Source organism: Acipenser ruthenus, chromosome 9 (assembly GCF_902713425.1).
Source record: "Acipenser ruthenus chromosome 9, fAciRut3.2 maternal haplotype, whole genome shotgun sequence".
Lineage (NCBI taxonomy): Eukaryota > Metazoa > Chordata > Actinopteri > Acipenseriformes > Acipenseridae > Acipenser > Acipenser ruthenus.
Window position 1 is genome coordinate 41,190,104 of NC_081197.1, and position 23,029 is coordinate 41,213,132.

The 23,029-nt window shown below is 38.5% G+C and overlaps 1 pseudogene; it reads left to right on the plus strand.

Annotated features, from left to right (window-relative positions):
- Positions 1 to 23,029, plus strand: part of LOC117405814 (sodium leak channel NALCN-like) — a 115,729-nt pseudogene that overhangs the window by 1,162 nt on the left and 91,538 nt on the right.

Consider the following 23,029-nt stretch of genomic DNA (forward strand, 5'->3'; position numbering starts at 1 on the left):
TATGACATTTGTGGAGCATGAAAATACAAGCCAAAAAAAAAGTCACAGAAAGGGCAGCAAAGTCCTCTTGGCGCAAGGAAAAGAAAAGAACATTTTTCTGAGAAGGAGCTGAGAATCCTTATGGCTGAGGTCACTCAGCATGAAACAGAGTTGTTTAGAAAAGTCTCAGCCAACATCAGTTATGCTTGTACCCTTAGGAAATGATATGTATTGGCCTGCCCTTTTCAGCATAATATCCCGAAATTTGCCTAGCACTCTGGAAAAGGTGGATTTGGCTATCCCTCCAGACATTCCAACTGTGCTCTGAAAGGAACCAGAGGCTAAGTAGTTCAGAGAACACAACACTTTCACATGTGTAGGGATAGCGATCCCTATATTGACGCTGGGGTCTAGCTCATCCCTCAATTCAGCTATTAGGTCTAGGATGACCTGCGGAGTGAGACGATAACGCTTTAGCACCGCATCTTCCGGCATCCCAAACAAAGTGACCCTTGGATTATATTGTTTGCGACCACTTAGTATCCAGATCCCGCCCAAGTCCATGCTCTTGTCTTCATTTGAATGCATTTCAATTTAATTTTAATGGATTAATGAAAGCAAACTGCTCATTTGATAGCGGGTGTAGAATGCCACACGAACACCATTCTTTACATACACCGCATTTTATACGAGTTTTCACCACTTTGGTCCTACTGCTTTGTGTAACAATCCATCAATGATCACAGGATGATCACCTTTCAGTCACTGTGGTGTTTAGACAACTTTTGTTTTTGTGATACTGTCATGACCTTTGAGACTGTGCCTCATGGAAGATCAGTAATTTGTACAGTATTGAATTGGGAAGCACCTGCCAACTGAGTGCCTACAATACTCACAGTCCTAACACAGCCCATCAAAACTGATTTGCAACCGGGAAATGCAGGCTTTATAAATTACAGAATACATGACAGAGGTTCCATTTGCACTGCAAAAAATTAAATAAAAATAGACTACTAGTTACATGAAGGACAGCACATATAAACAAGTGTACAGGTTTGCTATTGCAGCAAAGGCGGGATTACAATCACTGGATTTGTTTTAGATGACACCCCTGCACCCCAGTATGCAATGGACTCAACCAGAAATGCACTGTGTCATATAGTAAGCCTCTCAGAAACATCATTAAAAAAAATCTTGCCTGTGTGCCATTTGGTAAGTATTCGTTGTGGTGATTAAGTAAAAACAAAAAAATAAAAGGTGGTTTTGTTTTTTCTTCCGAAAAAATTAATTCTGCTTTGCCTCTTTCCCTATTGCAAAACAAAGCAGCCCCTTACAGTCGACGAGGGGCTGATGTTATTACCTGTCTCAGGTCTCTGTGTACGTTGTTGAAGAGAATGCTGTTTCAGGAGGCTGCACAAAAAATCCAATGTGTCCCGTTATTCAATGATACTGTGCAAAGACAGTAATATTATGTTTGGTCTGCATTAGTTTTCCAACAGCAGTTTGTGTAACCCTAGGGACGTGTTGTAAGCGTGATTTGTGTCACTAGAGATTCATTTATTAAGTGTTTTGTTTGTTCTCAAGTTTTACTAAGTGGTAAAATGATTGTTTCAAAATACAGCCGTTTATATGTAGCTACTGAAACTCTTACTCGAATTAATGCTGATATGCCTATCACTCTTTACCAGTCAATACAGTACTTGGTGGCAGTGGGTGCAGAGGAAATGTTTCATACGAAAGGCTTTTCAAATTGGAAAAAGGCAACTATATACTGTACCTATTATTAAAAAAGCAGTTCACATGTTTCCATAGCTGTGAATTCAAACTCCCCAGCCCTGGCCCCAAATACCGCCTATGGGTTACTGACCTAAGATGTTTCTATGTATTATTATTATTTATTTCTTAGCAGACGCCCTTATCCAGGGCGACTTACAATTGTTACAAGATATCACATTATTTTTACATACAATTACCCATTTATACAGTTGGGTTTTTACTGGAGCAATCTAGGTAAAGTACTTTGCTCGAGGGTACAGCAGCAGTGTCCCCCACCTGGGATTGAACCCACGACCCTCCAGTCAAGAGTCCAGAGCCCTAACCACTACTCCACACTGCTGGCATATTATAATTAAACAAACCTGCCACATTCCCTCAGTTGCCACTACAGTGGCTTAGTCACATAGCTTAACCTGTAACTACAGACGTGCTCAAATTTGTTGGTACCCCTCCACAAAAAACGAAGAATGCACAATTTTCTCTGAAATAACTTGAAACTGACAAAAGTAATTGGCATCCACCATTGTTTATTCCATATTTAATAGAAATCAGACTTTGCTTTTGATTTTTTATTCAACATAATATTGTAAATAATAAAACAAATGAAAATGGCATTGACAAAAATGATGGGACCGCTAACCTAATATTTTGTTGCACAACCTTTAGAGGCAATCACTGCAATCAAACGTTTTCTGTAGCTCTCAATGAGACTTCTGCACCTGTTAACAGGTAGTTTGGCCTACTCTTCCTGAGCAAACTGCTCCAGCTGTCTCAGGTTTGATGGGTGCCTTCTCCAGACTGCAAGTTTCAGCTCTTTCCATAGATGTTCGATAGGATTCAGATCAGGACTCACAGAAGGCCACTTCAGAATAGTCCAATGTTTTGTTCTTATCAATTCTTGGGTGCTTTTAGCTGTGTGTTTTGGGTCATTATCCTGTTGGAGGACCCATGACCTGCGACTGAGACAGAGCTTTCTGACACTGGGCAGTACATTTCGCTCCAGAATGCCTTGATAGTCTTGAGATTTCATTGTGCCCTGTACAGATTCAAGGCACCCTGTGCCAGGCGCAGCAAAGCAGCCCCAAAACATAACCGAGCCTCCTCCATGTTTCACTGTAGGTATGGTGTTCTTTTCTTTGAAAGCTTCATTTTTTCGTCTGTGAACATAGAGCTGATGTGACTTGCCAAAAAGCTCCAGTTTTGACTCATCTGTCCAAAGGACATTCTCCCAGATGGATTGTGGCTTGTCAATATGCATTTTAGCAAATTCCAGTCTGGCTTTTTTATATTTTTCTTTAAAAAGTGGAGTCCTCCTGGGTCTTCTTCCATGGAGCCCACTTTCGCTCAAAAAGCGACGGATGGTGCGATCAGAAACTGACGTACCTTCACCTTGGAGTTCAGTTTGTATCTCTTTGGCAGTTATCCTTGGTTCTTTTTCTACCATTCGCACTATCCTTCTGTTCAATCTGGGGTCGATTTTCCTCTTGCGGCCGCGCCCAGGGAGGTTGGCTACAGTTCCATGGACCTTAAACTGCTTAATAATATTTGCAACTGTTGTCACAGGAACATCAAACTACTTGGAGATGGTCTTTACCTTTACCATGCTTGTCTATTATTTTCTTTCTGATCTCCTCAGACAACTCTCTCCTTTGCTTTCTCTGGTCCATGTTCAGTGTGTTGCACACAATGGTACCAAACAGCACAGTGACTACTTTTCTCCATTTAAATAGGCTGAATGACTGATTACAGATTGGAGACATGTGTGATACTAATTAAAGAAACTAATTAGTTTGAAATATCACTATAATCCAATTATTTATTATCTTTTCTAAGGGGTACCAACAAATGTGTCCAGGCCATTTTAGAATATCTTTGTAGAATCAGCAATAATTAATCTCTTTTCATAGCTTCTTTGCTTTATTCTATGACATACCAAAGACATGCAAGTATACATGATAAAATAACTTTTAATTTCATCACTTTTCAGGAGGAATGAAGCATTATTTCAATGAGCTGTAAGGGTACCAACAAATTTGAGCACGTCTGTATATATACACACATACACATCTCCAGGGCTGGCAATGGAACATGAAACAAGCAATGTGATTGGCCGAGCAAGGTTCCAGCTGTACATATACTGGATGGATGCAGACAGTTTATTATTATTATTATTATTATTTATTTCTTAGCAGACGCCCTTATCCAGGGCGACTTACAATCGTAAGCAAAAACATTTCAAGCGTTACAATACAAGTAATACAATAAGAGCAAGAAATACAATAGGAGCCTTGTCACATATTCTAAATCACTGTGCTGCCTCACGGAATTTAAAGTATCGGTAGCCATCTTGCTTACAGTTACAGATGTACACAGTAACTATGAAACTGAGTGACCAATTACACTGTGTAACAATTTTTTTAATTTTTTTTTGTTACCTGGGTAGTAAGTGTTATTTCCTAATTGCTTATGCCTCAAAATTATAGAAAATGGCTATTATTCCCCACAAACTTTGCTTTTGTTACCAGACAGTGATATTTTGAAATTTACCTATTTCCAATGAGAAAACGGGCGAATTTGTGTCTTTTCGTTCAAATAGTCAGAAAAAAACAACATTGAATCCAAATTAACATGTATTTATACTAAAGTAATACAAAAATGACTACAAAAGATTTAGAAGTGAGTAGTTTTTCGAGATTTACAATTATACTGTAAATCACTTTCACGAATCAGCCTCCAAATGTAGTCTCCCATCATGTTCTCGTTATACTGTCCTTGGTAGCGGCGTTCAAAGTCCAGTATATCCTGGTGGAAGCGCTCGCCTTGCTCCTCTGAGTACGCTCCCATGTTCTCCTTGAATTTATCAAGATGAGCATCAAGGATATGGACTTTGAGGGACATCCTACAGCCCACTGTGCCGTAGTTCTTCACCAGAGTCTCAACCAGCTCCACATAGTTTTCGGCCTTGTGATTGCCCAGGAAGCCCCGAACCACTGTGACAAAGCTGTTCCAAGCCGCTTTCTCCTTACTAGTGAGCTTCTTGGGGAATTCATTGCACTCCAGGATCTTCTTTATCTGTGGTCCGACGAAGACACCGGCTTTGACCTTTGCCTCGGACAGCTTAGGTAAGAAGTCTTGAAGGTACTTGAAGGCTGCCGACTTCTTATCTAGAGCTCTGACAAATTGTTTCATAAGGCCCAATTTGATGTGCAGTGGTGGCATCAGCACCTTCCGGGGGTCCACCAGTGGCTCCCACTTGACGTTGTTCCTCCCCACAGAGAACTCGGTCCGCTGTGGCCAGTCCTGCCTGTGGTAGTGCGCCTTGGTGTCCCTGCTGTCCCAAAGGCAGATAGCAGGGAAACTTGGTAAAACCGCCTTGGAGACCCATCAGGAATGCCACCATTGCAGCCTCTTGATGCCATCTCAGAAAAATGCAGATATGTATCCACTTAGGCAGCTGGAACTAAACTGAACTGGTGGGCTTAAGGCCCCTGTATTTATACTACTATTTATATTACTGGAAAGTTCTAGAAGTTTACTCAGCACTGAATCTATCTGGAATGTTCTGGAAAATAGGTAAATTTCAAAATATCACTGTCCTGGTCACAAAAGCAAAGTTTGTGGGGAATAATAGCCATTTTCTATACTTTTGAGGCATAAGCAATTAGGAAATAACACTTACTACCCAGGAACCAAAAAAAAAAAAAAAAATTGGTACACGGTGTTATTTAACAGAGATTTCAGGATCTCATTGATTCATTTCTGTGTACTGGTTAAAACTACAAGGTGAAATAAAAAGGATTTCAGTCTACTGGAAAACTCTTGGTGTATCATTGTTGTGGTACTATTGATTACTGCAGCAATATGTAATTGACTTTGTCAGAGGTGACAGACATTTATTGATACACTTGACAAATGTTGTAATTGTTGTAAATACAACTTTTGAAGTTAAACAAGGACTTTCTTGTACTGTGTGTGTGTGTGTGTGTGTATGTATGTGTGTGTGTGTATATATATATATATATATATATATATATATATACGTAAAAGTTGAATTTTGAAGTTACAATTTGATCTTCTTTATTTTAAAGTCTTGCTTTAAAACAACAATTGAACAACCAAATACTGTAGAGACAGAAATGCAAGATTCCAGTACTTTTTGGAGTGTATTGTTATTTGTTCAGACAAAGAATTCCACCAACCTGATCTACAGTAGGCCTGTCTATCCTTTTCACATGAACTCTCATAAACTTCAAAATATCCCAAATGGATTAGTCTACTGTGTCAGAAAATAGTCTAAAATGTGAGCTTATAAGGAAATATGTACTGATGGCTTTTTGGACAACTCACTGTGAAAGACGACAGAAACGCATGCTAAATCATGAAGTGCACATACCACAGATAATTCCTGGCAATATGATTTTTGTTAGATAGTCATGTAATGTGACATTATGGGAGCCTATGGGTGAGTGTGATCTGTATGATGGCTATCTAAACAATCAACAGAAGACATTCAAGCTGTAAGTGCAAATAAAATATGATAGTTCATGGTTGGGTAAAAATGCATTGTTACCCAGACTGGAAGGAAGCAACCGTTTTATTTGAAAAGGGCATACAAAATCTTAAGAGCATGCACATGACATTTATGACCAAGGCTGAAGCCATGGTAAAGAAAGAACATCTGCAGTGCGGTTTTCAGTGTAGGGGTACGTTGCTACTGCTGCCTGTGGGCAATTGGACTTTGGGCAGTAAGATGCTGTTCACAAACGTCTTCTGTCGTGTGATATTTTTCTAATGGCAGGAATCAGGATGTGTTGAAATCCCCCCTGCTGGTAGTCTCTCACAGATTTCCACATCTTTATTACCTGGGGATGGGTCCACCAATGAGGAGTCTGACAGTGAGTGATGTTATCCAATGGGTGGTCTGTTTACTGCACCTTACTGAATGTTGCATATGCTACTGTATGTCAGATGTTGCACTTGTATGTCAGTTTAACACATATACCACGTTTCCTTTTTGTGAGGTATTTGCAGGATATGCCTAATCGCATGTTGTGTGCCATTCTGGAACAGTTTCAGCCTTATCTTTGGTATGTGCACTTTGTTATTGTGGCTGTTTGGTTGCCCTGCATCATGATGCTGATTGTCTAAATGGTCATTGCACAGACCACCACACCCATTATGTTACATTTGATGTCCTCTCATTTTCAAAAGCGTCTGACTCCCAGGTAAGTTATCAAACAATTTAATAACTACAACAACAACAACAAAAATGTTGTAATACAGAATGTTATTCATTTGGTTTGTAGTGTTTCATAATGATATTAGCTCAAATGGTGACTGGACAGAACATATTCTTCCATATTACATCATTGTGTGCAGCATACCAGTGTTTTCTTGCATGGCAGATTTGGTGACATTCTGGAATGGGACTTTGATACTCCTTTGGCCCTATCTCACTTCATGCACCGGTCCTCATGTTATGTGCTGAAACTGCTGGATTCCTTTCAGAACTTTATTTTCATTGTGCTGAATTCCCCAAATTGTTTTATTTGTTGTTTAAGTTATTTTATAAGTTGTTTTCACTCTACCTTAATTGAAAACCCCAGTTTAAGGGGCACACAATATAAAAATAAATGTAACACATAAGTATAACACAGCTGTAATTAAAGAAAGTGTTACTATTGCATGCTTTTTTGACCTTGAACACTATTTACAGTGTTTACAAGAATTGTCATATTATACTTTACCTTGTATCCCACGTTGTCTGTAATTCAGTAATATATTTTTAAACAAGCACATCATGGGTCAAAAATCAGCTAGGTAATACATTTCTCAACTTGCACGCTGGAGTGTTAGACAGCAGAATGAGGATAGGTCTTACAAGCTTCCTGTTTTCTGTTCCCAATAACTATTCATTTCCATCAGAGCATCAGCATTGTTTCAGGAGGGAGCATAATCTTGTTACACTGTGATGCACTGTGGCAGGGCTGAGGTCTGCCCCTGTAAAACATAGTTTTGTTTCCTTGTTTTTTCTTTTAATGTTTTTTTTTTGGAATGTCCAATTATTATTATTCAACCTGGCTCACCTCTGCAACCCCTGAACTAACTTGGGAGAGACAAAGACGAGCACTTGCGTCCTCGGAAACGAGTGCCATCAGCCATCTGCTTTTTTTTGCTCTGCAAGCCCATCCTGCAGCCATATCCAGAACTTGCTGCGTCGGAGGACCACGCAGTTCTGAATTGCATACAGGCCGGCCTACAGGCACCCAGCCGGCCTCAGGGGTCGCTGGTGTGCGGTCAGCCAAGGACTCCCCAGCTGGACTAACCCCTACCCAGCCCGGGCAGAACTTGGCCAATTGTGTGCTGCCCCCTGGGAACTCCAATCCACGGTCGGCAGTGGCATAGCTTGGATTCGAACCAGCAGTCTCCAAGCTATAGGGCGCATCCTGCACTCTGGGCAGAGTGCCTTTAACGGGTGTGCCACTCAGGAGCCTATAGTTTTTTGTTTCTTTATAAATATGGTTTAGTGGGATTTGTTAGATTTTTGTAATAAAAATGTGTTATGAATTAAAGCATGTGCTAGATATGGCAGGGCAGGGAGATTAAACTTCCCTCCCAGCCTAATTGAAAGGAATGTGCAGCACATGGCCAGGTGTCAATTGCATAACTGATGATCAATTAACACTGGTCACCTGCCTTTAAAAAGGGGCTGGATAGCCAAGCCCTTTGTTCTTGGTTCTCCATTTTGTTGTTCTATGTCAGCAAGTTGGAAGTGAATGGACTGGGAATCCTCACAACTGTGCGTATGAACCAGGGTGATCACTGTGTGTGTTAATTGGGATCCCAGTGCTCAGCATAGGGATTAGTTTAAGGCAGGGGTGTCGCACTCAGTTGTTGGAGGGCCACAGTGTCTTCTGGCTTTCGTTCCATCCGAGCTCTCAATTACTTAATTGGTCTAATTATTTGATTAACTGGACACATTTAACACTTCTCTTTAGGCCTCAAAATGTTTCATAGGTAGTGTACCTCAAATCAAGTGCATATTTAAAACCATCAACTGTAAAAGACCTTGAAAAATATTAAATATGTCAAATTGAACAAATAATTAGATCAATTGTGTTAATTGAGAGCTTAAGTTGAAATGAAAACCAGAACATCCTGCAGCCCTCGAGGACTGGAGTTTGACACCCCTGGTTTGGTAGGGAGAAGGTTCCTGAAGTGGGACCTCTCTTAGTGGGAGCAGTGTTGAGCCCCTGGATGGCAAACTTTTGTTTTAGCAGGTTTTCCCACTGTGTTTTGTTTTAGTGGGTTTGCTCACTGTGTTTTGTTTTCTGTTTTTGTGTTATGTACACCTGTGTGCATGGCCTTGTCCACAAGGGATACCATTGCTGGTACCCCCCTAGTGGCAGCCACCAACCACTGCAACTGCCTTTTGTTAATAAAACCTGGACACCTGAGCGGCATTTCAACTGCAAACCCTCTGTGTCTCTCGAAATATCTCCGTGCATACCCACACAGTGACAGGACCCCCTGTTACATGCACCAATGACAAATAACCTTTCTCCTGGCAAATGTTATTGAGCAAAAGTTGACAAATGTAATCCCCGGCTGATTTATGACCTTTTGATATGGGAACCAAAATGATCCGTATTGAGTTGAAAAATACATTACTGCAATATGGACAGCACAGGATGCAGCAAGTTAATGCAGGGGGTACTGTAACCCTTTTAAAGTATTACATTTTAACAGTTTGTTATGTTTAGATTTCGATGTAATCCACCTTGTTTGCAAAGACAGCAGTTACCTCCCAGAACTTCATACATACACCTTATTATACTATATTGTAATGTTACAATAAAATACAAACATGCAGCTTGCGTATGTACATGTTGTCCAATTGGAGAATGAGCAAGCTTTACATTGGTAACATGCATGGAATTAAACCGAAGAACGAAGATCCTGTTTACCAAGGTTGTAAATGGTTTAGAAGTCATTTCTACACATTTTTAAATTTATGTAAACATTGCCAAGCACGTTTTAATGTCATATCACACTGTGGTATTCTTTTATCCAAAGATAATCATATTTTTACAAAAGTAATAAATAAAATAAGGTGATTTGTATTTTTTTTCCCCCCTAGATATACTCCTTATATAGCACTAATAGTCCCAGCATGCTGAAATGGAAGCAAAGTAGAAACCCAGCCTATGACAGATTTTGGTCCAGACGAAACTCTAGCTGACAATGCAGATATTCTGTGGATTAATAAACCAGTGAGTATCCCCCTCCTATGAAACTCGGCACTTTTAAACAGTTGGTACATGTGGGGTTTTTTGTGTGTGTGTGTAAAAATGTTGCGTGTTTGCAACATATAAAGCAATAATATGATCTTTCTTCTGATTTTAGTGGGTGCACTCTTTGCTTCGTGTGTGTGCAATAATCAGCGTCATCTCTGTGTGCATGAATACCCCAAAGACATTTGAGCATTACCCACCCCTTCAATATGTGAACTTCGCCCTGGACACTCTGCTGATGTTACTCTTTTCTGCTGAGATGATAGCAAAAATGCACATCCAAGGCATCATTAAGGTAAATATCTCAAGGAGAAAATTCATAATATATGGGGAACAGATGTCATGTATAGACCATAAAGGGAAATATGTATATATGGTACTATTTTTAGTACCAAAGTAAAATAAAAAGAAAGGAGTTACTGTAATCTTTACCACAATGAATCAATTAATAGTGTAATAAGTCAGATGAGAAAAATATGTGGTTTTGTGCTTTTCTTTTAAAGTATGTGGAGCTAACTAAATAATTACAGGAAATCTTACCTAACATACATTTTGTATAATTTTATCTGTCTCATATTATTAAAAAGATGTACACATAGTATAAAAATGATTTATTTTTTATTTTTTTATAGTACCAGTATTTTTTTAAAGCTACTTTTTTAAAGCAAGAGGCCACAGAGAGGAACGTAGAGTGACGGGTTACTGAAAAAGTTGCTTCTTGGAGTTTTACAAGAATTCTCACTAGCAGACGCCTCACACATTAGCTTACCTTTTTAGTAACCAATCGCTGCTTTTCTAGTTACTACTCACATGACATGCAGCATTCAAATATTTGGAAGGAGCGATCAGTAAAGCCAATACAAAATCACATAGACATTGCCCATAAAGTGTTATAGGAAATTGTGAGATTGCGAATGATACATACGTTACTGGATTTATTTTATTTAGCTTTATCTACTTCTTGTTAGATACAGTAAATGAGATTTGAAAAAGAGTTGGGAAGTTGGGTACTAATGAACATTGTGCATATAGTTTGACCGTACCCTCAGAGTCTTATTGCCACATGCATGTAGCTCTGTGGGTGCATGACTATTTACAGTTGAATTTGCAATACATTATTACACACTAATACACACATTAACCTCAATCTTGAATGTAACTAATGAATGGGATCTTACTGTATTTAAGTGGTCAGATTTTAGAGGTCTGCCTGAGGTGTTTGAACCTGTTCAGCTATAACAAGGAACAAAATCTAGCCAAAAGGCAAAACATCATTATTAAATGTTATGGTCATAATAAACAAATTAAGCAAAACTGTTAGTATTAACAATATCTCACAGCTAGCTAAACATAATGTATGCACCAAGAAATTGTTTACTTAACTACACAATTATTTATTTACTTATTTTGGCATGCAGGAAACCCCATTGAGAGACCGTAGCTAGTTTTCAATGCTGTGCCAAAGCACAGGGGGTTAAATCAGTCAAATATGTGAACTGAAGCATACAACAATCTATTACTGCAAATGTATATGTTAATTCATAATATACATTGCAGGTTGGCTATGATGAGTTTCTGTTACACAGTTTATGGTTCTATTTTACCTTTGTGTGCACCTAAATTAAAAGCATTTTAAATGTGCACATATTTCAAATTGACAACATACATTATTATTAGATGCAGCCTTTGCAATAAGGTTGAAAATGCTCAACGCTTTTATTTAAAAATGTGGACACTTATGTACATTGCCTCTGTCTTTCACACTGTAACACGCTAACCTTGGATCTTCATAAATCTTCCCTGAACTTTACATAGTCTCCAAGCCTTTTATAGACCTTTCAGATTTCATTTGGATATGTTGAATTTATAGACATTTTTAATTCATTCATGCAGATTCTGAATTTATGAGGAGTCACATAGATTATAATGGACATTTTAAATCCTTTCAGACTGGCAGGGTATATGATGCTTCATAATACACTGTGGTCAATTGGACCACTTTTTAATTGCCCACAGCTTCCATATTCCCCCTGCTTCCCGTTGCCCCCCACCATGAGGGTGAAAGACATGGATTAAATGGGGAAATCAGAATGTAAGTTTTGTATTTGGCCTTCTATTTAGCTTAGAGGAAAACAGGTTAAGGTACTAATATTACTGTGAAATAGTTAAATGTATCTGGCACCTTCAGTGGAATCCTCCTAAATATTTTACAAATCTGTAAAAACAAATATTCCTCTAGTTCCAGACAAATGCAAATATACACTTTGCTTTAAAAAAGTGCATCAAAGCACTCACGTTTGAGTTTGACAGCAGGAAATGGGCAGCTGCTTCATGAATGGCTCCTAATTACCAGTAAAAGAGAAATTTGAACAGCTAAATTGACAAATTAAAGATAATGAAAATGTACACAGACACAGCACCGTAAATCATTGTCACACAGTCAGGCCGGGTAGCATTGTTAAGATGAAGCTTTTTCTACAGACAAATAAGTCATGGATGTCTGAAACAAAATGGAAGTTATATCCAGTGCCGTGTGTGTGTTAGACGTGTTCAGTGCCATGGACACTGATAGCTCTTGCCACGGACATGTGTATCCGTGTACGTGCAACTCAAACCAAGCAATATAGAGAATAGGAGAATTACAACATTGTGGTTTACCAGATGCTGTGGGAAACAAACAGATGGAGCCTAACTCAAAACTCCATTTGCTTATCAGTATTTATTTACCCAACAGAAGAATCTTCACTTTTACTGTTAATCTGATTTGGACAATATTTCTCTACAAGCTTGAGAAACATAAATGGGAATCCCAAACTATATATTTGATAACTGTGTCTTATAAATTGATCTTACCAAGCCAGTGATAACAAATTACAGTTTAAAATACTGACACAGGTGATGAGAAGTGATTGTCCTAGGCAGCAAGCATTAACATGAGAGAGGGGACAGTTCCAGTGACTAAGCACAGAGAACTACCAAGTGAAAACAGATGCAGACCAGAAATGGTAAAACCACACAACGTGCAGAAGATAATGTGAATAACTTTCAATGGAAAGTGATGCATGTACAAACTGAGATCTGGAAATAGAGCCGTTAGAAATACATTATTATGGCTAAAGCACATGGAAGTTAGTGAGTGGTTAAAAATAAATAAAATCCAGATGAACTGAAGCAGGAAAGATGAAACCCAACAGGAGACTGACCGCCTCTTTATAAGTGCCAGAGAGGAGTAGTATAAAAGTCAGGTTGTTAAAACATCAAAAGGACATTTAAAAAAGGAAACTGGTAAAGAACCCATGGCAGTTTGCATGACTCCTGGGAAATGAAGAAGATATGGGTTTAGATCATGTTGGAAATGGTAGAAGTTAAAACATGCCATAACAAATTATGAGGATGCAGAGGGAGTCCATTAAGTAACCTACAAATGCAATCCATTATGGTAAAACAGCATTTTTAGAAGTACCTTTTCATTTTTGGTGAAGTAAATTGATCTTCTACTACACACAAAAAGTCTGTATTACATTCCTACCTACGCCTCATAAACTTTGGATTTCACTGAAAAAAGCTCTGGGAATATTCTCTAAACTTAAGGCCAAAACCTGTAACTCTGAAAACATGAGCGGAATTCAAACTCCCATTTGTTGGACAGCGTGATGAAGACAAAGGCCATACAGAAAGTAAAACTAAGTGTCACTTTTTACCAGGTTCACCTTTTGCATGCTTTTCTCAGTGATATACAAATTAACCTATTAATAAAATAGACTGAAAATATTTACATGTACCAATTTACTCTTACACAGCAAATATTATTGTATCTTCTTAGTTAGCGTATACATGAAGATGTAAGCCCAGATATTCGAAAGGTTATACACTTCGCAAATGGCTGTTATGCACAAAATATGCAATATTCAAAACTTTTTGCATGCCACAGTCAGTTTTGCGCTGTGCACAAATATAATGTATGCATAGCGCAATTTTGCTGGAGTGGCCCATGTTCGAAAGTATGCGCCAAGCACAAAAACAATTTTGCGAGGCACAAAATAACGCTTTTAAAAAGCAAGCCTTAACTCCGCGCACATCACTCCAGCACTCAGTCACCCAATCACTGAAGTGAAATGCAGGCGCTTTCCGAGGTACTACAACAATGGAAAACACCCAGCGATCATACAAGGTGCCGTCCACATCTATATAATGATTATATTCAAAAGAACGATTGTGATAGCAGCATCACTAGTTTTAATTCATGTTTAAAACATAAACTGGGATGCTGCAATCATGATCGTTCTTTTTGGACCAAAAGAAAACTAATCACTTTCCCAAGCACGCTTTCTTGGTGCTGGAAGAATAACTCCCAAAACAGAATCACAAGTACAGCACAGTATCACAGTACATACCGTCTGTCTGTAACATAGACCGAGCCGGCAGATACTCAACAGCTACCTGTATAATGCAGGAAAGCTTTACTTTAATAGACACATACAGCAGTATATCAACCCTAGATCGATCAAGCAACAGTTTGCACCTCCTTACCTTGCATTTACATAGATTTCAATATCAAAGACACTGCTTAGCCCAGCCTACTACTGTATAAGCAGAATTAATCTTTTATGCTTTGTCGTATGTCGTATGGTGCTGTAACAGAAAACAAAGTCAAAAAATGTAAATTAATTGGAATAGGTAACATGTACTCATATTTGTGTGACACCTGTCAAAATTATGGAGACAGAAGTAGAGAAACCATAAACTCACTTCCTAGCAAACAGCATAGCATAGATACATCTGTTTGAATTCCGTAGAATCTGTGATGGCCCTTTAAATATTTAGCTTATTAGCCATGCTAATGCCTGTGATAATGATAAACATTAGATTCAAATGTATGCATGTGCGCAAATTTCATATGCTTAAGCACAAAATTATTTGAATTAATCCGAAGGCCAAATTTGTTTTGCGATAAGGGTGACAGGCTTGCAATGCGCAGAATGTTTCCATTACATGAGTTTAGCTAAGTGTCCTATCCTCAGCAACACTGGCAAAGGGCCGCAGTGCCCAAAGGCTCAACCCATAAAATATCCCTGTAGTTGCATTCTCCAAAGGCTCCCTTTCCTTTTCATACCACTTGCCTAATTCCACACTTGGGTATAAGAACACCGCTGACATTTTTGTTGTATGTATAGCCAGAAAGAACAGATATGGAAAAGGCAGTTGGGCATAATGTCAGTCTTTTGGCATGCCTTGAAAAGCAATACAAGTTTAATAACTTATGCTTTAAATCCTTTTTTTAAAAGAGAGTTTTCACAAGACCTTTTATTTTATTTTTTTGGGGTGAAGTCAATTAATCCTTCCACCATATATAGATGTGTAGCATGTATTAGGACCCTACTACCTGAGCCACAGCCAGTCAAGGACTCTGGTGATACTGATATCTATTGTGAAGAAAGTTAATAGTGTGGTGGCTGGATACATTATTATTATTATTATTTTTATTATTATTTGTTTATTTAGCAGACACCTTTATCCAAGGTGACTTACAGAGACTAGGGTGTGTGAACTATGCATCAGCTCCAGAGTCACTTACAACAACATCTCACCCGAAAGACGGAGCACAAGGAGGTAAAGTGACTTGCTCAGGGTCACACAATGAGTCAGTGGCTGAGGTGGGATTTGAACCGGGGACCTCCTGCTTACAAGCCCTTTTCTTTAACCACTGGACCACACAGCCACATTGGGTTTACCCATGTCAAAGTAAGAATAAAAACCTACAGAAATAAAGCCTTAATAAAGTGAGACTGAATATTATATACTCTCTGTTTTAATAAGATATTAATGAGCCATGATTGCCTTCTCTGTTTTGTGCTGCCAACCAAAATCAAAATGGCTTGCACTAGTAAAAAAATGAAATGAACAGTGGCATTTCCATGATTGTATTCCCATGTGAGCTGCTCTCTCTGGCTTTCTAATCCTATTATATGCAAATTGACAGGAGGGATAACTGTTTGTTTTTGTACTGATGTCACTGGTACTCTTGTACATGTATTAACTTATGTTAATGTGTATTGGGCCACTAAATGAATGCAGTTTAAGTAGTGCTTTGCTGGTTTGTGAGATTCATGAGATGTGTGTGCAGTCTAAATAACTACAGTATAAACCTGATCTCCTTAAAGAGTAAGTAGCGGGGTTCCAAAAAATATAACCCCCACGTGTTGCTACTTACATGCTGCTTTAATTAAAGCACCTGTAATTTTGTACACTTCTAACATTAAAGTCTGTTTCAAAGCTTTTTTCAAAATGTCTGCTCTAGTGCACTGGTGTTTTGATCCGTAGAACAATAACCTGATGTGCAGAAATTACTATACCCTGTACAATAAATTACAAACGCCCATCAGAGCTTTATTTTCTGCTGCTGTGCCTCATAGATAATTAACTAAAGAATAAGTGGATTCAAATGTCATTATTCTTTATACATATCCCATACTATATTATGAAGTTTGCAATCATGAGTGATTTCATCCTAGTGGTTCTGGGTTCTGTTGTTCCCACATTTACTTAAGGGAGTGTAAGGGTCCCCATTTTTTGAATAAAACTAAACTAAAATGTGTTGCTGTGTGCAGATTACACTCCAGCCTCCTCACTGGTTCTGTTTCTTTTAGTGCAGTGAATAATTACTTTAAGAATGACTTTCCCAGAGATTTTTAGTGCCATTTTTTGGCAGGGGATGTTTTGTTTCTTTTCTGGCCAAAATGCTGTAAGCTTGTATAGATGTGCCAACTTGGCAGACGTGTAAACATTTGTTGTGATCCTTACAGCAGGGCTGTTTGCTTTATTGAGCCTGTCTTTCTATCGGTGCAATATTATAGGGTTATAGGATGACAAACTTCTGTGTATGTGGATAATATCGGCACAAGTGATGTGAATGGAGCGAGGCTAAAACCAAGGTTTGTTTACGAGCTGCAAGTTCCTATATAACACATGTAACCCATACATAGGCCTATACATCTACTATGTACTGCTTTATTATTAATATACAAGTTAAAAATCAAGATAGATTGGGATCTAATCATTACCAACCTTTATTTAGTCAATTTTATTGAAAAGAAGGAAAAGGTTGATTTAAGAGGATACCGTTAAGTGGCTGAGGTACACAGCCCATTGTGATGCCACCATTTTGAATTGACTTTGCAGTTGAATTGAATTTTAAAAAGTGTCTTGGGTATGATTTTTTTTTTTTTTTTTTTTTTTTTAAAGCAGGTGACGTCAACCATGCTGATTATGGAGAATACAGCACAGTAAAAATTGAAAGTGGCACAGTTGATGTCATGAATAAGATTTCTCTGTGATGTGTTCTTGAATATGGACAGTGAAACGTGCGCTCTGATTGGCTGAAAGATCTAGAGCAGTCTATAATAATAAATAGATTTGTAGGCTAAAAATATATATATTTCTGTGGAAATTACTTTATTAGCCATTTTATTCTGAACTGCATCTTGCATTACCCCATGCCTCAGCAACCACATTTCCATTTGTTTTTTAACAGTAGCTCATAAAGAAATCAAATAAAGATTATATATTTTCTTTTCTTAAGCGGTATTCACGTTTGTAGTTAATTTCATGTCCTCTGAATTTCCAGTCTAAATGACATAGGCTCAACTTATTTTCTGCCTTACAACATGTAACAATATGGTTATCAGCAAATGTGTTAATTAAATCTTCATTATACAAGTTATTTTTCCCTTGGTATTCATCATCACTGTAAATCAGACTTGTCGGTGCCTAAATAATATGAATGTATGTTTCTTGCTGCACTGGGAAAATTAAGAATAACCCATTGAACTGTTGGGTCGTTGCAGTGATAATTCGATATGCACACGTTTCCGGTGCTTTTGGCATTTAGCTTTGCCTTTGATAAATGTCTTTATCATTCATCATGTTTTTGCATTCCAAATGATTGTAAAGGAAGATTAATATCAGTTTCCTTAATTCCCTTTATTGAAAAGGGTTTAATTTTGATTCCTTTAGTTATCTATCTTTAAGTACTATTCCATATTGATAGATTGTATTACTGCAGCCCTGCTTTTTACTAAATATTCCATCTGTGAAATTAACATTAAACATCTAAAACTAGTAGAACTGTGATTCATAATATAAATAATTGTTAAACCTTGAATTGCCATTGTAAACAGACTGTTGAACACATTCCCCCACCCTCTTCCACATAATGTTATGTTAACAGAGAGGAATGGGAGGCAGTCATAACAAACCTTGTGTTCTCCATGGCAACTTTGTTCATTGTTTTACTTTTGAAATATGATTTCTTTATTTCTGTTTTGAGGGGGAAACCTCCTACTTGAAGGACCGGTGGTGTGTATTTGATGGATTCATGGTGTTTTGTATCTGGATCTCTTTGATCTTGATGGTAATAAGATATACAATAAAAATGGTCCTGTCTGGATTTTTTTTTAATGACTGTCAGACATTTGTTTAACTGTAACTTTAATATCTTTAATATTTATTGTCCTAGGTGTTTGAAATTGCTGATCTTGTGGACCAAATGTCACCGTGGGGAATGCTGAGAATACCCAGAGCTCTTATAATGATCCGTGCTTTTCGAATTTACTTCAGATTTGAACTCCCACGCTCAAGAATTACTAACATCTTAAAGTAAGATTTTCACAGAGCAACTTGAAATCTTCATATATTGAGTAAAATATCACGCGATCAGATGACGGTACACTGAAAGAGCTTTTTATTCTTTCGTAGGCGATCAGGCGAGCAGATCTGGAGTGTGACCATTTTCCTGCTTTTCGTCCTCCTCCTTTATGGAATTTTGGGCGTTGAGATGTTTGGAAGATTTACTTACCATTGTGTGACCAACGATACACAGTCAGGGTAAGTGAACTCTTTAATATGTCAATATAAGTCAATACAGTCTATTAAATTGATCTAAATACTGACGGTATTTAAATCTTTAAAAGAATGGGACTGAGAAAGCCAACATCTCTAACAGTGTGTGAGATCCTTTTGAAACCACAGGTTTGTTCCTAATTCAGTATTTCAATGATGGAAGTTTTTTAGATCTACCACTCTTTTAGATCAGTTGGCATACATGTGCAATTGACTTGCTGTAACTTGTGGACAAGAGGACCAAGAACACCAGTTTTTTTCCCCAGGGAGGATTTATTCCAAAACATTTAACACAGCATCACAAGCTTAAAGAACATCATGACAGATATGCAGCGTGCTTCAAAAGTCACTTGACTTGTTCATGGAGTTTGCAATGAAACTTGGCAGTTAGCAATAGCAGGTACATCATTTGCCTAAGGAAGTTTGTCAATTAAATGGTTTCTTAACGAGTGTAATTAACATTTTCAAACTGTCTGTTTGCTTTCTAATTTATGTGAATATTTAGTGATTCAGAACAATTTGTTATTCAATGTTTTAAGTAATGATTCCCCCCCACCCCATTATATTGCAATCCAGAAGGTGCAAAACATGTGTTGCTTTTGATGTATTTACACCAACTGGGGGCAAGGTCAATCATTTTTTCATGACACGTGTATGTAAATGATTCTTAATGAGTTTCTAATACAGGCTGCAGACCCCTGTGGAAGTGACATTGGAGGGAATCAGGGACAATACCTTTTAGCAGTCTTGTATTCTCCAGAGGCCAGTTGAATATGATCAGGTGGGGTGGGGAGGGTTTTTAATAGTCAATCCACAATCTGAAAACTGAATGGCCTCAATCTGTCTGGAATGCGTGTTTTTACACTATAAATAAACTCTGCTCTACAGCCAGCGAGAGAATTATAGATATTGACACTTTCCTACGGTCACTTATACCTCAGAATATGTCACTTTATTTTTGACAAAGTAGCCAATGTTTTCTAAGTGGAGATCCATTTTCATCTCCCAGATTACAGTGTATTGTTGAATTCCCCCTTGAGGGCGGAAGTGGTGTCCCAAAGGCATGTTTGGAAGAGGTGGCAGATATATAAAGTGTCCTGTAGTATTATTGAAAACTCCATAAAATGTGACTGCCCATCAATATCCGGATACTGTACTATGCAGTATGGTTACGGATTTGATGTTTTGTGATGAATTCCAAGAAGACCAATAATTAAAGCACTATAGCGTGATTTCCTATGTTCTCTGTGGGCGGTGGTCATTCCATGTGTAACTTGAACATGCCTCGGCAGAGGTCCGCTCATTTAATGTGGTATTCTTATTACAGGTAAACGGAAACTTCCTCTCTGCTGGACAACAATAAGGGACAGGCCTTTTTTTTTTTTTTTTGTCACCCATGACATGCAGTATACCCTGATACTGATGTGTTACGGCCATCTTAAAAAAAAATAAATAAATAAAAATAACAATCCTAGTGATGCCACAGCTCAGTTGAATTTTAATAAAAGAAAAAGATCCTTGTCTTAAATGTTTTGCTTTGTCATTTTTCCTCTATTTACATTCAGTGTTTTACTGTGCCTAATATAACAGGATATTGTACCAAAGTACTCGTTTTAAGTCTAGGATATTGAAAAGTCGTTTGATTTACGTAAACAAAAAAAAATGCATATCTTCAATAAATGTATTGTACTTTTTTTTTTTTTTTTAAATAATGTGTCTAACCCACTGGTCCCTATTCCAGTCATATCCTACCCTCTAGCTATTTGTTGATTTAGCATTTTTATGTAGTTCAGGTTCCTGTCTTAAATTACTTTGAATTAGATCACATATTAAGTTTGACTTGATATGCCATTATTCACTATATTTCTTCTTCCATCACATCAATTTTGTATAAAGGCAGTATATATTCAAATTGCCTATATATTTCATGCTAGATTGGGGAAACTAAAGACTGTAATCAGCAAAAGACAGTAGTAAAGTGTACAGGCACATGCTGGCCAGCAATGGCACTAAAGAAAAAAAACAAATAAGTATTGCCACCTAAAAATATTGACCTTTACAGGTGTGAGACTGTATACTTTTGAATTTGGAACAGTATTGCATGGAAGAGAGAGTATGCTAGAAAGAGTACTAGGTGAAGGAGAAATATGTCTTCCTAGCTGATCAGTCTAGTCAGTGGGTGACCCCTGGGGATCTCCCTCAGGATACAGCAGAGGGGGTTTTGTTGTTTTTCCTCACGGGGTTAGAGATTATCTCCATCTGTTCGGAAAAAAAACAGCAAGGACATACCTAGTTTGCTGCTGATATAAAGTGCATCGCTGGGCACCCAGGATCAGAGTTGTCATTGCCTGTTTCAGATAAAAGAAGGTTTTGTTTATTAACTTGTACATGGATCTCCAACTGTGTCTCTTATAGAGCATCAATATCCACTGCTGGGCTTTATCTCTGGCAATTATAGAATTATAATGTAATTATAACTAAAATATTGCTGATCCCTGCTCAGTGTTTCACCCCCCTATGTAACTGGTTTCACTTGAAAGCCGTTTCTACATTTACTATATATAAAAAAAAAATAGCCTGTGTGACTGAAATGTGCTGTGCAAGCTCAATTCTACAATATATTATTATTATTATTTATTTCTTAGCAGACACCCTTATCCAGGGTGACTTACAATTGTAAGCAAATACATTTCAAGTGTTACAATACAAGTAATACAATAAGAGCAAGAAATACAATAACTTTTGTTCAAGTGTGACAAACCACAATTCAACAATACAGCAGATAATAGTGATAGTTACATCAGGATGTGATTAAATACAAAGTACTACAGGTTAAACACTTGGCAGATTACAGTATTCTGAAGTACAGGATTAAATGCAGTAAAATAGGGGGCAGATAAGAGCAGAATAAAGCACATTTACATGAAGTGTGGTAGTGTCCCAGGATACAAACAGAGTAGTTCTACAGGTGCTGTTTGAAGAGGTGAGTCTTAAGGAGGCGCCGGAATGTGGTCAGGGACTGGGCAGTCCTGACATCTGTAGGAGGTAGAGCTAGTCTTCTAGTGCAGGCGGAGCGGAGAGGTCGAGTGGGGGTGTAGGGAGAGATGAGGGTCTGGAGGTAGCTGGGTGCAGTCTGGTCAAGGCATCTGTAGGCTAGTTCAAGAGTCTTGAACTGGATGCGAGCGGTGATCGGGAGCCAGTGGAGCGAGCGGAGTAGTGGAGTAGCGTGGGCGAAGTGAGGCAGAGAGAACACCAGGCGGGCAGCAGAGTTCTGGATGAGCTGGAGCGGACGGGTGGCGGACGCAGGGAGGCCAGCCAGGAGGGAGTTGCAGTAGTCTAGGCGGGAGAGTACCAGGGCCTGGACCAGGAGCTGGGTAGCATATTCTTTCTGATCTTCTAAAAATGTTGGGATGGCTAATTTTGCTTTATTATTATTTCCCTGCTGTGAATTCATATACCTAGAGGTTCATATTCAAGTTGTTTGGGATATGGAGGTTGTCTGGCTCTTGCACACGTTATTGAGTGTATCAGAATATGGGGCTGTAATAGGGGGAAGTGTTACGTGTGTGGGTCATCCTTGAATAATAATGAGTCAGACACAGAGCTATGGATGTTGACACGCCACACAGGCACACAGATTTATTAACAACACGGTTGCTGTCACTAGAGAACCAGCAATGGTAGCCCTAGTGTCAGATGTAATAAAGAAAACAACAAAATAATAATAAAAGTTTGCCACACAAGGCGAGCGCTAGTCTCACAAAAAAGAGACGTCCTGCTCCAGGAACTTAAGAATACGAAACCCTCTCTATACTGGTTGGGATCAACATCCCCTAAACTAACCTACTGCTGTTGCTCCCAAAGTCCCGGCCTCCCAGTGACTCCGGGTCTTTACGACAGTCCTGGCTGGACAGAGCCTTCACAGGCAGAGTCTTGCAGTTGAAGGGTTCTGTAGTAGTTATCCTACAAAGCGGATGCACTCCTTGATGTAAACACCTCAAGCTGTGGTGCAGGTGCCCTTTGAGCTGCACGCAGCCTCCACTGGCACGCCCCCAAGCCAATCCTGCCTTCAGTTTGCATCA